The sequence below is a fragment of the Corvus cornix genome, chromosome 1 (genome assembly GCF_000738735.6).
Source record: "Corvus cornix cornix isolate S_Up_H32 chromosome 1, ASM73873v5, whole genome shotgun sequence".
NCBI lineage: Eukaryota > Metazoa > Chordata > Aves > Passeriformes > Corvidae > Corvus > Corvus cornix.
Window position 1 is genome coordinate 81,342,402 of NC_046332.1, and position 14,794 is coordinate 81,357,195.

Below are 14,794 nucleotides of genomic sequence, written 5' to 3' on the forward strand. Positions count from 1 at the left end.
GGATGCAAATAAGCAATTAAAATAAAACTACCAGAGGCTTACTTGATTATAGTGATGTAATCTAGGAAAAACACCCAAAACACATGCTCCCTTCCCAAAAACCACCAAAACCAAACATGTTTTTCAGACTCCTGCATGCTTTGATTCAGATTCTGAAATAATAATCAGTTTTAGTTGAAATCTTATTTTAAATTAAGAAATCTGATTTCATGCGCTCAACTAGATCTGAAAAGGACAGATAACTTCTGATATAAATCTTTTCTTGAGAAGAAGCCTATAAAAGAAGCAAAATTCTACAAATGCAATAAAACTATCACCAGTATTTTAGTTTTAGCTTAAATATTGAGAATGGATTTGGTGAAAGATTACTTTAAACTCAAGAGAAACAGAAGTTATGTGTTTCATTGAGTTCTTTTACTAATAAAGAGAGGAATAACAAAGAAAAATTTTTGTAATTAACTGTTATCCTAGTTTCACTTGCATACATCATATTCTCCGAAAATCTGAATTCTATAGGCAGGAACAAATTTTCAAGACTCAAAACCCTTGAAGCTGGCTAAGTAATGAATAAGGACTGTCCAAAACCAATAGAAAATACCAATTATCCCTATTCCCTTATAAAACATCTTTTGAATCTAGTGATCTAGTGCCTACATTGTTCTACTAGTGCTGTTTCTAGTATATTCAACAAAAATTAAACTAGAATATTTTATAATATCAAGCCATAACTCATTACAATTAAATTAAATCTTTACTAAACAACAGAGAGGATCATAAGATCCAGATAAAGATGTAGAAAGACAACTCTTAAGTATGGCACTTATTTTTTAGCTGTAACCAGAAACTTAGATCACTGTATCAGTACATCGTTAGTGACAAAAGAATGCAGAGATTATTTTCCTCATGGTTCTGTTAAGAAATTTTCTCTGTTTTTTGGAAAAAATAGCAAGAATGGAATTTAATCAACAGAGTCAATAACTGCAAGTCTTTAAAAACAAAGGTCCGTTTCCCTTGAATCTCTAAGTGCAGCTTCTGTAAATAAGAATAAATCAACGGCAATTACCAAAAATTTACTCCTTAGGCTGTTGAAAAATACCATACAGAAATCTGTCATAAACCGTCCATTGATTAAAATGCCAAAGAGAAACACATTGTGGGACAATATATACCAATATAGATTGCTGGCAATTGCCTTCTGTTGTAACCTCTATCCACAGCAGGTCAAATTGTGGTCTCACTTATGTCACTGTAACCTTATGGAAGTTAATGATTTGCATGGGCATTTGAAAAAGGATTTGAGCCTTGAATAGCCAGTGATGTTGTAGTTTATTATGTATGAATGAGCTCTGTATGAATGAGCTCTGTGATGAACATACTTTTCAATCGATATTTTAATTAAAAAAAAAAAAAGGAAAGTAGAATCCCTAGAGACATACAGCATCAGCATTTTCTTTTCAGAATTATGAGGAAATAGTGTAGTAAATTTTCTCCTCTAAAAGCAGATTTACTTGAGATTCTAAACCAAACTTTTTAAAACAAAGCAAGCCCATATGGAACCTTGGAGCACCTTTGGAATGGAAGGAGCCAAAGAAATAGGAAATCTACATGGAAAAGAAACAAACTGGTTTTGTTTGTTGCCATTGATTATGTAAAGACCTTCAAATTTTAGGAATCATGCAGAATTTTACCTTATTTACAGCTCCCTGCATCATATATAGTTGTAGAATTCTTGGATTGATGGTAGGAAGATGAATTTTTAAAAATGACAGATTTTGAGAAAACATGTAAGACAGCAATCTACATATCCTCAATTGCATTTTGTGTTTGAATATCTACCTTTCTATATGAGATATGCTCTTTCTCAGACTACTGCTATATTCTTAAACAGCCTTTTAGCTCTTGTCCAGTCTTTATCTCTGGTTAAAGAGCACAAAATCTATGTAAGTACATCAGATTTAAGAAAAGAAAAAAAGTTATTTTAATCTTTTTTTACCTTTTTCTTTGACTGTGATATGGTCTTACTAAATACATTACTTATAAGAAAAATGAGATGATATTTATGTTGTTAGAACAAATCTGGAACACACATGCTGTTTAGGAAAGGGGAATTGTTTGTGTTGTCTGTGAGATCACGCCTGCAGAAATTAAATTTTAAGAAAAAATGACATGAAATTTGTGTTTTGTATCACAGTATCAGTCTCTAATTTTTCCCTTAGGTGTAGCCTTCAATTTTTCTTCTTTCAAGTGCTTTTATTAATACTCATTGTTATGTTCTGAGGTTTTTAATGAATGAATTAATGGATGAGTGGCATCAGATGCTGGGATCAAACTGTGAAAAAAAGGAGCTGCTGAACAAGTTGAAAATGTAGAAGAGATGGACTACTGCTGTTATTAGCTGTACAGGTAGAGAAAAAATTGACATTGCTTCCAGGAAAATGTAATAAAGCTGAACACAAGACTGTAGGGCAATGCTATCAAATGCATATTAATTCCTTAAGCACAATGGAAACACACAACAATTTGCTAATATAAATAGTCATAATCCCAAGTAGTTTAACAGAATTGCAGCAATTCAAATTAATTGGGTCTCCTCAGAACTTCCTAAAAGTCACTGCCATAATGGTAATCCTTTCCAGAACTTCTGAACAGCTGATACTAACTGGATGAATAAATGCTGCAATGTACAATAACAAAATAGAAGAGGGTTTAGCATTGCACAAAATCTTTTGTAGACTAATAGGTACAGAAAAGTAAATTGAAACTGAGAGGAGTATTTCAAAATCCATAATGCTTTGAGTCACAGGTGTCAGATAATGAGTTTGGTTCTGAATTATGAAACATCACAGAAGCTACAGAAGCACAGACTATCTCAAAAAAAGTATACACTTTTTGTCATCATTATCTTTTTTATGATAAATGCTCAGTCTGTTCAAAGGTAGATTCACAGGTTCTCAAGAAAACTAATTACTGATGTGAATAGTAGTGCCTTCACTGTGAAAAAAATCCACATAACAGGTGTTGATGGAGATAAAAAAAAAGTATGTGTCTAGCAGTTCTCCACCTTGAAAGGGAAGTGATGAAACTGTTTTCAATTTCTATTTGTTTTTGTAAAAAACCTTACAAATTCTGATAGAAAAATATTTTAAAATTGAGAATAGATTATAAGGTTCTGCAATTTTAAGTCATCTGTTGTCCTATTTTTGTCTGGGATAGAGTTAATTTTCTTCCATGTAGCTGGTACAGAGCTGTATTTTTAATTTAGTGTGAGAATAGTGTTGACAACACAGTGATATTTTGGTTTTGCTCAGTAGTGCTTGCTCTAATTCAAGGACTTTTCAGACTCCTATGCTCTGACGCCAAGCAGGTGCACAAGAAGTTAGGAGGGAGCATGTCCAGAACAGCTGACCCAAACTGGCCAAGAAGATGTTCCATACAATACAATGTCATGTTCAGTATATAAACTGAGGGGCATTGCCTGGGATCTGCCAATCCTTGCTCGAGGATGGGCTGGGCATGAGCCAGCAGGTATTGAGTAACTGTATCCTCATCACTTTTTTTCTTGGGTTTTATTCTTCTTTCTCCTTTTTGTTACAGTTTATTATTATTATATTTTACCTTGTTTTAATTAATAAACTCTTCTTCCCTCAAAACCTTTTTTTAATTCTTCTCCCTGTCCCTTGTGTGAGGGGAGACTGGGAGGATGGCTGAGCAGTGCTGAGCTGCCGTCTGGGGTTAAGCCATGACAGCTGCACAATATAGGAGCTCCTGGGCTCCTCAGGCAGAACGAGCAAAACCAGTAAGCTATCAAACTGAGAATATTGAAGAACACCTCAACATAAAGTCATCATACTGGGCTCACATTATTTACTTTGGGTGATAACACACAGTATGGGAAAAATTCACCGGAGACCGGTTTCATTATCATTTGAGCAATGCCAAGGTTAATGTCATTGAATGTTCAAGATCTATGTTGCTGCAAACTCTGCCTCGAGATGCTGAGCAGGAGTGCTTTTCCTACACTGCTCAGCTGCTGTTCAAACAGCAGGAGCAGGAGAGGCATCTGCGCTGCTAATACGCTGAAAGCAAACAGGCTCTTTACAGCCAGCTCTGTTTTACCTTGATGTTTAGGTGGTTTAAACTGAGAGCTGTTTCTACTACTATTAAAAAATGATCTGAGAGACAAAAAAAATCTAGAAAATACAGAAGTAGCTTCCATTACATAGTGTGGTTTGAGAAGGGAAAACAAACCAAACCAAGCTGTTGGCAATTTACTTTGTAACAGCTTTGTGATGGAAACTAGTAATTCGAGCCTGCATAGAAGTCTGTTTTTCCTGTGAAAATATCAGAAATCATACTGTATTTTAATGATTTTGGGGGTAAATCTGTGTGTGTGTGTGTGTGTGTCTAGGCAGCATTAAATCACATCATTACTGAAATAATACAGGAACTAGTATTTGGGATGTTGGTATTCTGTGTCTTTCTGAACTACTCTCATTTAGTAAATTGCATAAGCCATAAATAACCTTGTTGATACAAATGTGACTTGAGAGGATGGACTCATCCACATTCAGACCATTTCCAGTACAAAACAAACAGCCCCCAGACACCCCACCTCCCTCTGAAGTCTTAAGAAAATCCCTTTGTAGCCAAATAATTTATTGCAAAAACTATAGTCTACAAGGTTTTTCAGCACAGCCTTGCTGATGCACAGAAGACTGCCACATATGAATTACAACAAACCTTACACACATATTTTCTCATCTAAGCAATTACCAAGAGTCTTTACACTTTCAATGATGGAAAGGCAAAGATAAATATTAAACTGGATGTCTGACAGCTGCTATTAAAATCAAGGCCAAATGCTGTCCCACAAAACTGGCAGAGTCATTCAGGTTCAACTCTTAGCTTATTTCTGATTATTCAGATTTTTCTAAGAACTTTTGGCTCCCACTATTTTTTTTCATGGTAAAGGAAATCTTTACCTGAATTTTTACTGACTTATTTTTTTCCAGCTTAGTGGAAATAAAAAATACAAAAAGCTACAGACACTCATTAGCCTTCCAACAACAGAAGAAAAATTACTCCATTCTCTGTTTCTCTTGCAGAATAATGGCAGCAAGGAGATGTTCAAGATGCACATATGGGAGAGAAGGTAGAGACTGATGTTAGAACGATGTGCTTAAATGCACCCTTTAAAAACTAAATCATGTGAATTACAGTTTATCATCTAAATAGATATTTGCAATCCTATCAGACTTCAACATAATCACACACCCTGGAGTTTCTCTTCCAGGGTGGTTGTTCTTTTTTTACAGGCTTTAAGATTCTAATAAAGGTCAGTTATCAGTCACATGGAAAAAACCCTACCATGTACATATGATCCAATGCTGCAACTAGATCTCAGTGCTATGCTGAGCTTCTCTGCTGCACTTGTAATTGCATCAGCACTGTCTTGCTTTGCACTCCACACTTATTCAGCAGTCACAGCCTTCAGTTTTGTTACCTCTGAGATCTTAGTCTCTTGTCCTTGCAACTTAGCTGAAGTTGAACTCTAGAGCACAGTCCTTTATTCATTGACATTGTTGTTCTGCTGTTTAAAAAAAAAGGTACAAGCGGAGGGTTCAATTACAGAGGGCAGTTGCATTGCCCCAGGGGGTGGAGAAACCTACAAACTGTGAATCAGAGTTACAATATGCCTCCTATTTCTCTTCTTCTATAAAGTCATTGATGTATCCCCCTACACAACCCCTATACTTAATTATATACTAAGGCATGTATAATTAATTAATTATACATGCTCTCATACAGCTGCACTGGCCATAATACTGGGAGGGGAAAAACTGAGCCTACCACCTGTGCAGGAGGGGAAATAATAGCTCTATTGAGGCTGTCTTTGACTTGTTGTACTGTTCTTAGATTATAACTTTAAAAAAGGAAGAAGAAAAGAGAAAATGTTAGAAAGTAAGAACTTTTTCCAGGAGTTGTTTTTATTTTACTGGGCTTCAGATCAAACTTTTGGTTTGAAAATCATGTGGATGTAAAACTAGTTTGTCTAGCAGGATATACATTTTCTCTCAAGGGATGTCTGACAATCTGTTAACACAGTGTATAATGGAGGGGGTAGGGGGCAGATCACAGGCCAGATTGTTAGCTAGTATAAAAGAGGTGTTAATGCCATTGACTTTAATAGGACTACGTCAATATCCACCAGCTTAAGATTCTCTGTATCACAGCCCACAGACCACTTGCGGCTTGCAAAGCCTTTGTATTCAGTCCACAAAGGGACTTTTTAATTGTGGTTATACTTGACAGAATCATAAAAATGTACTATTATCAGTTTACCCAGTGATTCTCTAGCATTCCTGAGGATTAACCTCTCTCTTTGGAAGCATACCGAGTTGTGAGAAAACCTTCTCAGCTAAATCCAAGTTCAATTCAGAGGTGACCACTGGAAACTTTCATTAAACCATTTATATTGTGATAACTCATTTTGAACACATGCTGTCTCAATTTATTAGGAAGGAAATTTAGCTGTGAAGATTCTGCCTTTGAGTATATTAAGAAAATATGTTGGTTTTTTTTTTAAAGTAACTTTTTATATGCAATATATCACCTTATAAATGTAAGACAAAAAAGCAGCACAGTTAATGTAAACTTTGTAATGCTGTTCACAGACTGATGTCTTATCTGTCAAGGATTTGAGCATGAACAAAACTTTCAGGACTTTTATTTTATATTCTAATTAAGTAAAGTTAATTAAAGTATAGGAAATATTTAACATGGAATTATTTCTGTGGAATGGAATAGCTCTCTAGAAGTTAGTAGGAAAATAAACCTGAATGTCTTTATGCAACTAGAATTGCAATGACTTCTCTAGAGTTTGAATACATGCCATGTTTGCTTATTCTTCCTAAAGAATAGCATTCACAATATTAAGGACTTAAAAGACACAGTGGGGCTCTCCAAATTTCCCTGCACAAGTTTTTCCTTCCCTCCAGATCATGTCTATTAATAAAAATTAAAGGGTGATTACTTTATATTAAGTAGTTGTGGGCTTTTTTGGCTAAAAGCCTTTAATGCTTCAAGCTTTAAAGCTTCAAGCTTCATTTTATAAACAGCCCCAAACTCTTCCATTGAGTAGTAAACAACCTTTATCTTCTCCAAATAAAAGCTGTATCTGCATAGTTGATGACTAGAGAACAGCTGGGCCACAGAGAAATTATCAAATATTGTGGAAGTTGGCAATATCAAAACTGTTTATGTTGGAATAACTTTTCCCCAGGAGGTGAGTGTGTTTTGGTAGTCAGTGAAATGATCCCCAGATACCCATGACTCCCATTGCTGTTGATATATTAAATATGTACGAAATTGTGTATACAGAACACACACGTCAAAAGTTGACATCAGTGGGGAACAGATAATCCTCTAAAGGCAGCATGAGTCAAGTAATTTTGTTGAACTATCTTGAAGTTGCACAGACTTCTTGGTCAGTATGGCAAAAAAAATTAGAATGGCAAAGAGTTACTGTTATTAGCAGTGCTAGCCTTATATAAGAAGTTTAAAAAATAAGGAAGGTTTATCACAAGACTGTTAAAAATTTCTGCAATTATATTTTCATCAAAACCTTGTTTCCAATATCCAATGTTAACCGAATTTACTCTAGAGACTAGTGTCAATTTTAATTTCTTGTCATTTTTTCCCACTAGGGCTCAGCTGATCACTCTTTTCATGGTGCTGATGTCTAATATGCCACATAAAAAAGACTCTTTTCATTTGTTTTTTTTTAATATGTGGGTATTATAAATAATTAATATACATAGCTGTATATCTTTCAGAAAATTTCCTCTACTCAAATCTGGAGTGAAAATTTGACAAGGTAATGCTAAATTTTCTTCGTATCATTCTTTCTTTGTTCATGCAGATATTGGTACCTGTTGAGCCAACTTAAGATGATGGTCAATAAAATTTACATGCTTTTAAAAACACTTCGGTCTTCAAATAAATAATTAAAAAACCCTAGAAATATCTGTCTGTAAACAATGTTATAATAAAATTTATTCTACTCTTGATGCTTCACATAAACTTTTTTCTTTTCCTCTCAGATTTATGCTATAATTTCTTCCTGTTCTAGCAGGAGACAACATTAGCTATTTTAGCATTTCAAGAAAGAAACTAAACATCAACTAAACAAAAGAAACTTTTTTACATTATAATACATAAAAATTTGTGCAACAATTTAGAACTTTACCATTCCAGTCTATTTCACTTCTATTGACTGTAGAACTAAGAGGGTTATGAATGCCATCTGGAGCAAAATGTGAACAGAAATTCAGAGCTTTTTTTAAGTTTCTGCTGTTTTGTAGCATGCACATATTTAATTTCTTATGGTCAAAGACAAAAAATGAAACCCAAATTGAGTTAAAAAACTCAAACTCATTCAGAATTTTGTGTGGAGTCAAACAATTCCAAACACCTAAGAACGGATGCAAATAATTTATTCCACTTGTCATGCCGGAAGAACTTTTTCAACAGAAAATAAAGCTCTCCCATTTTATCAAACTAGATAAAAAAGGGAGTTGACTATAGTAGCTAATGGGCTGTATACTTCTTTATGGAATTAAAATACTACTAACAATATTGAAGCCTGTTTCAACCTATATAGGACATGTAATACAAAACAGAAGAGATCTCTGGTATTCCAAGTCAAGGTTCACCTACTGAAGTCTCATAATGCATAAGAGACTATCTGTAAAGCAAAAAGTAGTAGACTGTAAAAGCTGGCATGACTTCACAAAATTTACAACACAAAAAGCATTCAAGAAAGCCCAGAAAACAGTTGGTGTTTGAAATCCTTTTTCCCTTCTATGGTAAAAACATTCCTAACCAGATTAGTTTCTTAGCTATATCTGGTTTTCATCATATCTGAGATGATCCAATGGAAAGAAAATTCTAAGCACAAATACTGGGCCAATTATTTATACAGCCATACTTGTGAAATAGTACATGTGTAATTCTCATTTTTCCAGTCTTTTTCAAAAGTAAAATTTTCAATAGGCTTTCTAGCTCTGTCCAGAAATTCTCAGTTCAGTTTCCTTCTTACAGCTCTTTAGCAATCTGTAGTTTACTGGGTTGCTGGATATGTGCAGAAAGGCACCCTTCCAGAGCACAGCACATTGCAAAATGGCCTTATCATTCCTGTTGTCTGTACCCTTTCAACTCCTCTGTTCACTTACTCCTGTACCAAAGACATATTTATATTTTTTAAAGAAAGAATTATATTCCTCTTATTAAGTCTATCCTGCCTTTTGAGTCAGCACCGTTGTTTACGTGGAGTTCTTTTGCCAGAGCCTCTGATTTTCCTCTGTTTTTTGTGACTTGTACTTTCTCTCAGTTAATCTGCTTCAACAGCAAATTTGCACTCTCTGAGACAAATAATATCTTGACTTAATGTTAACTACCTGATTAAATACAGCACATTTTGCTGTTCATAAACATTTGCAAGAGGGCCACTAACAAGTTATAGGCTCTTCTGAACATTATCTATAAATTTTTTTTACTGTGAATAGTAAACACATGCCTGGAAGGAAAAGAAGAAATATTCTTCTCTGATTCTATTTCAACCCTTTGCATGTTTAGATGTCTAAAACATCTGATATTTATCTTTCAAAGAAGGTCAGAAGGTGATATGGGAAGCCAGAATATCCACAACCAAGTCAGAGAACTAGCCAGTGGTACAGATTTTTTTTATCTAAACACCTCAAAACCTTTGTTTTCCGGTCCTTTCTTTCCAGCCATTATTTCCTACTTTGTGCAATTCTCAAGCACACATTTTCTTACACAAAGATTGTTGTGGGATGACATATGGGAGTATGTTCTCTCTGTAAATTAAACAGTTCCCATGTCCATGCAATGGCACCAAGAGCAAACAATATAACTTCTTTTAAATTTTTCTTTAGTTACCTCACTGTCAACCTCTGATAAACCAAAATTTGTTCAATAGCAACAGAGCTTTGTAAGGGCATACAGAATCAGAAGTGGGACATCCAATCAGAAGGTACCAAAACTACAGCTCATTTAAATAGATGGCTCCTGCGTGTGTCCAGCTGTTTGTGTCTTCTCTTTCCATGAATCACTTTGAAGATGAGGTCATCCTGAGAACTTGTGAGAGAGCTGAGGGACTGCCTAAAAATTAGGAAAAATGATGGTAAATCAGTCCAGCATAAATAATTTTCAAAGAAGAACATTACTGAGGTTGGGAAATGCATGTTACTTCATCTTTTATGAACCTTACATATTTTTCTGATGGAGACAAATAGCCAGAAAAACCGGTAAGAGAAGCTTGTTGTTGCAAAAATTCCTGCCTGCTTGTACAGATCCCTGGTCTTGGTTAAGTCACAAAACTGACTCTGAAATAGCCTGAACACAGAACAGACTGCTGGAGTCAAGGCAGTCACCAGGTTCTGTGCATCAGAAATTCCACACTTAAGCCATGCTGTCAATTAGACAGGTCCCACTGTAATGGTGTGTCTTCTGTCAAACTTTTCTGAATAGGCCCTTGTTCCATTTGATACTATCCTGAGGAAGCTTTATCACAGTTCTGATGCATGGTAACCTGATAAGACTTCATTTAGCACCCGTCTATCACTATTTAACCTTAACATGTATCTGAAATCTACCATCAAAATAGCAGGTTTTTTGTAGAGATGGAGTGTTCACCAGTGGTTAAAGCAGATTAACTAAGGGTTTTTATTACAAGATAGAGTTTGTATCCCACAGTCTTGATAAATCCTTGCTAACAGGAGTTCCATCATCTAAAAGGCTAGCTGTTCATACCTGATAAGGTTTCTAAGAGCATAAAAGTCTCTAAACAAACCAATTCTGTGAGAGAGGCATTTGAAAAGTGTCAACATTACTGTTAGATAATGTTTTAACTGAGCTATCTATATATATCTTAGTATACTAAGAAAATACCTTATTATAATAATGCTTGAGAAATTCAGATCAGCTATTTTATGGAGGATACAAAACAATTAACATTTCAGGTTAGTATATTTAAATCTAAACCCAAAACCCCTTAACATTTAACAAAATATGTATAGCTTAAAATATCAGAAAGCTCTTTAGATGGTTCATAAAATATGGAGATAAATTATTTAATCTATGTTAAAGTTATTAATCTGTCAATCAACAGTACAAGATCAAATGTAAAAAGAATTAAGATGATGCTTCAGAGTCATCAGATTCTTTTATGTTTTTCCCTCAAAAGTACAAAATGCCATTCAAGAAATTAAGTGATTAATTAAATGCATATTTATATAACTTAAGTAACTTCTCATATAAATATAATATGTTTGATGTATACATTTGTTTACTTTATTTAGTCAGCATTTTGGAGGCAGGGTTGTTTTTAAAGCTTTCCACTGCACCAGGTATGCTCTGTACTGACTGCTGCATCTACACTTAGGTTATGTCACCCAGACATCACAAGCAGTGATAAGTACTTTATTCCACATACTATCTAAATTTCACTGTCTCCAGGAAACCTTTGTTTTAACTCCACCATTCAAAATATAATACTCAATCCTTGAACTTAAACTAAAGTACACATGTCTGTGTTTTTAGGGGAACTACCTTAAGGTAAGTGGGGATGTACAAGGACACAAGACTTTGCCTATGCAAAACTTCAGGAATAAAAACCAGTTTCTGTTTATAGAGTACATGAAATATAGGTGATATGAAGGGCATTTCAGTTGTACTTCTGTAGTCTCACTATTTTAAGCTACTGCTAATAAACATTAGTATCATTTTGTGGAGCAAAGGAGATTATTCAAGATGAAAAAGTATGTCAGAATCTAGGAACTATCTATGGAGTTCAGTATGGCTTTTCAATTTATAATGCTAAAAGTAAAAAAAATACTATTTACATATATAGTATATGCTTTATACTGTTTATAAATAACACTTGTATTCATGTACCAACATGTATGTTTATATGTGCATTTGTATAGTAACTCTACAGGAAATTATTCAATTTTATTGTAAATATTGTTATTATGATCTCTTTCATATCTTATGAAAAAATAAAATGTTTTAATCAGTGGCCTTTTAAATCAAAGATTTTAACCACAATTTTCAAGTCTTAATATTTTAAATCATTTTTCAAGAATTAAAAAAAAAAAATCAAAATTAGAAAACTGTAGATTTTGATCTATATCATAACAGGAAGGAGTTATTTTCAGTATCCATGATGTAAGTGGTTACTAATCTATCCACGCAGCTGGGGGAAAGGATATTAAAAAGGCGCTTAAATAAACTACATTACTCTGACAGTAACTTAGTTGTGATTCATAGTCATAACAGCAATTATTTTCTGGTCTCAACAGGATAAGGAAGAAGGGAGTGCAACTTCTTCAGTTTGGGTTGTGGAGGATGGCAGTAAACACTCTAAAAATTGCTATTCCCCTTACAATCTTGTGTGCCTTAAACTACCTTTTGTGAATAGAGTTAAACAGTAACAGTGCCACATAATGATGTATTTTTGTGATTTTATCTGTGTTTAGGTTCTCCTCCCATGCACTCTCACTCATCAGATACACCGCAGCATCTTAACTCTAGTATTTTTAGCAAAAATAAGTAGAGCAACTGTTGAGTTGGTTGAGAGCTCTCTCACCAGGTAATAACCTTCACCTAGTGATATCCTGAAACTGGAGAAGGATTGCAAAAATCTGTTAAAGTTTTCCTCATTAAAGAAATCCTATACTATTTTACCAAATATATCAAATTTTGGAATCAATGTCAGTCATTAATAGAACAGACACATTTTATAACAGTACACAAGCAGATGTAGGAGATGTACTGGATCAATTTAGAAGAGTTTTCTTTGAAAACTCTTTTTATTTCCATGGGGTGGGGGGGAAGTGGAACAACACATTTTCTTTTAAGAAATTATTTTCTTAAAGGCTTTAAAGATCATATTGTAAATCCTACTTAGTAGTTTATATGTTTTCCAAAATGTGTAGTCTGGAGCAATATATGTGAGATGTTGATGATGTTTTATCTCCCTCAGTACTTCAGGTCTAGTGTCTAATAATACAGTGCATAAACCACACATCAGCTGGAAAAAAATAATCACGTTCATTTATAATCAATGACCTTCATAGCCAGTAATAAGGATTTTCTTTGTCTGTGTAGGCAAATTTTGAAATGTATCATCAGCATCAAGAAATACTTTTTAAATTTTTGTTGATTTGAGATTTTTTCCCAAATAGATTATATAAGTGAATGGAGCAAATCCTGTTGGTTTTATCCATATGACATATGCTACATATGTGTGCCTGGCTCACCAGAAAATAAGCACCAGAGTATTTGTTCTTATTTTTTATATGCTGGTGGAAACGCCTTTGGTGAAAATACCTTCCGTGAAAATTTGCCTTCAGGACTATAAAACCCTTGTACATATGCACAAGGTTATATGGGACCTAAACTTATAGCTTAGAATTTAACTGGGGTATTGCAGCAAAAGGTTTTCAATGTTTAATTGCTTTGCCTGTGACCACAAAGTGTGCCGCCACACAGGTGAAATGTATTATTTTGTCTAACCAAAGTGATCCATTTATGTACCTGAGCCACGTCTATCTGTATAGCTGATTACTTTGACACCCATACAGAAATAGAATTAAATGGATCTCCATTATTGTAGACTATGTATCATTATTGTAGATTAAGTGTGGTAAAACTCAGCAATGTTTTTCTCTGTCGTTAAAGTGCTGCCTACTGATGGCAGCAGTGTGGTTTTGACTTGGTTTATCCCTTTAGGAATATACAATATAAAAATTTATTGTATGTGATTTGAATCTAATTATTTAAAAGTTCAGAATAAAATGTTTGTCACAAATTGATGTTTTAATATGTCACAAATCCTTCTGTGAAGTTTTGTTAGAAAGGAGAAAAAAATATATATTTATCATGACAGTGATTCTTTGATGTGGAGTTGATTCTTCAGGCTCTGAAACTTCATTATAGTTATAAAAGAAAATATCTATTTTTCAACACTGTTTAATGAGTGAGTACAAGGTTTTTTAGCTAACTGCTAAAGTATGATTGCTTTGATCTTTTAGCTACAGTCCTTTGGAAATGACAGCTTGCAAAGAAACACAATAAACCATTCAGATTGAAAACCTACTGAGAAATACTAGGGAATAAGGGTTTTTCTTTGGCTGCAGGAGACATATTGTGTCACTTAATGGTAAGAAACCTGAACCTGTGTCATTACTTTATTGTAAAGCTAGACAGAGTTCCCTGTGGTCCAAAAAGTAAACTTACACCATATCACTTTAGATGAAACTAATTTTGACTTTTTCTGTGAATCCTACACATTCTGAATGGAATGTGGGCAACTCTGTACTCCTGTTACATCCTATAGCCAGGAGATAATAAATAAGGACATAAAACTGGTAGTCATCAACTCATAAGGCAGCAGAGACCAGTGGAAAGTGATTTTCCCTCTTGAATGACAGATCTATCATTTGAGAACTGGTCCAGCAGCTAAAGGAAATCAAGGAAATTCATCTTCCTTTTTCCCTTATTTATTTTGAAACCCTATGCAATAGCATATAGAATTTAATTGGTGCAAAAATCTTCTGGACAATTCTTTGAAAATCTTACTTATTCCCTTGCCCTTCTGTGCAAAGGGTTGCTCACAGGAAAATTCTCATTTGTCTCAATGAAAATAGTCATGACTTACTGCTGTACAATGGAAGAAAGGTATTTGCAGTCTGGTCATTTGCCATGAAAT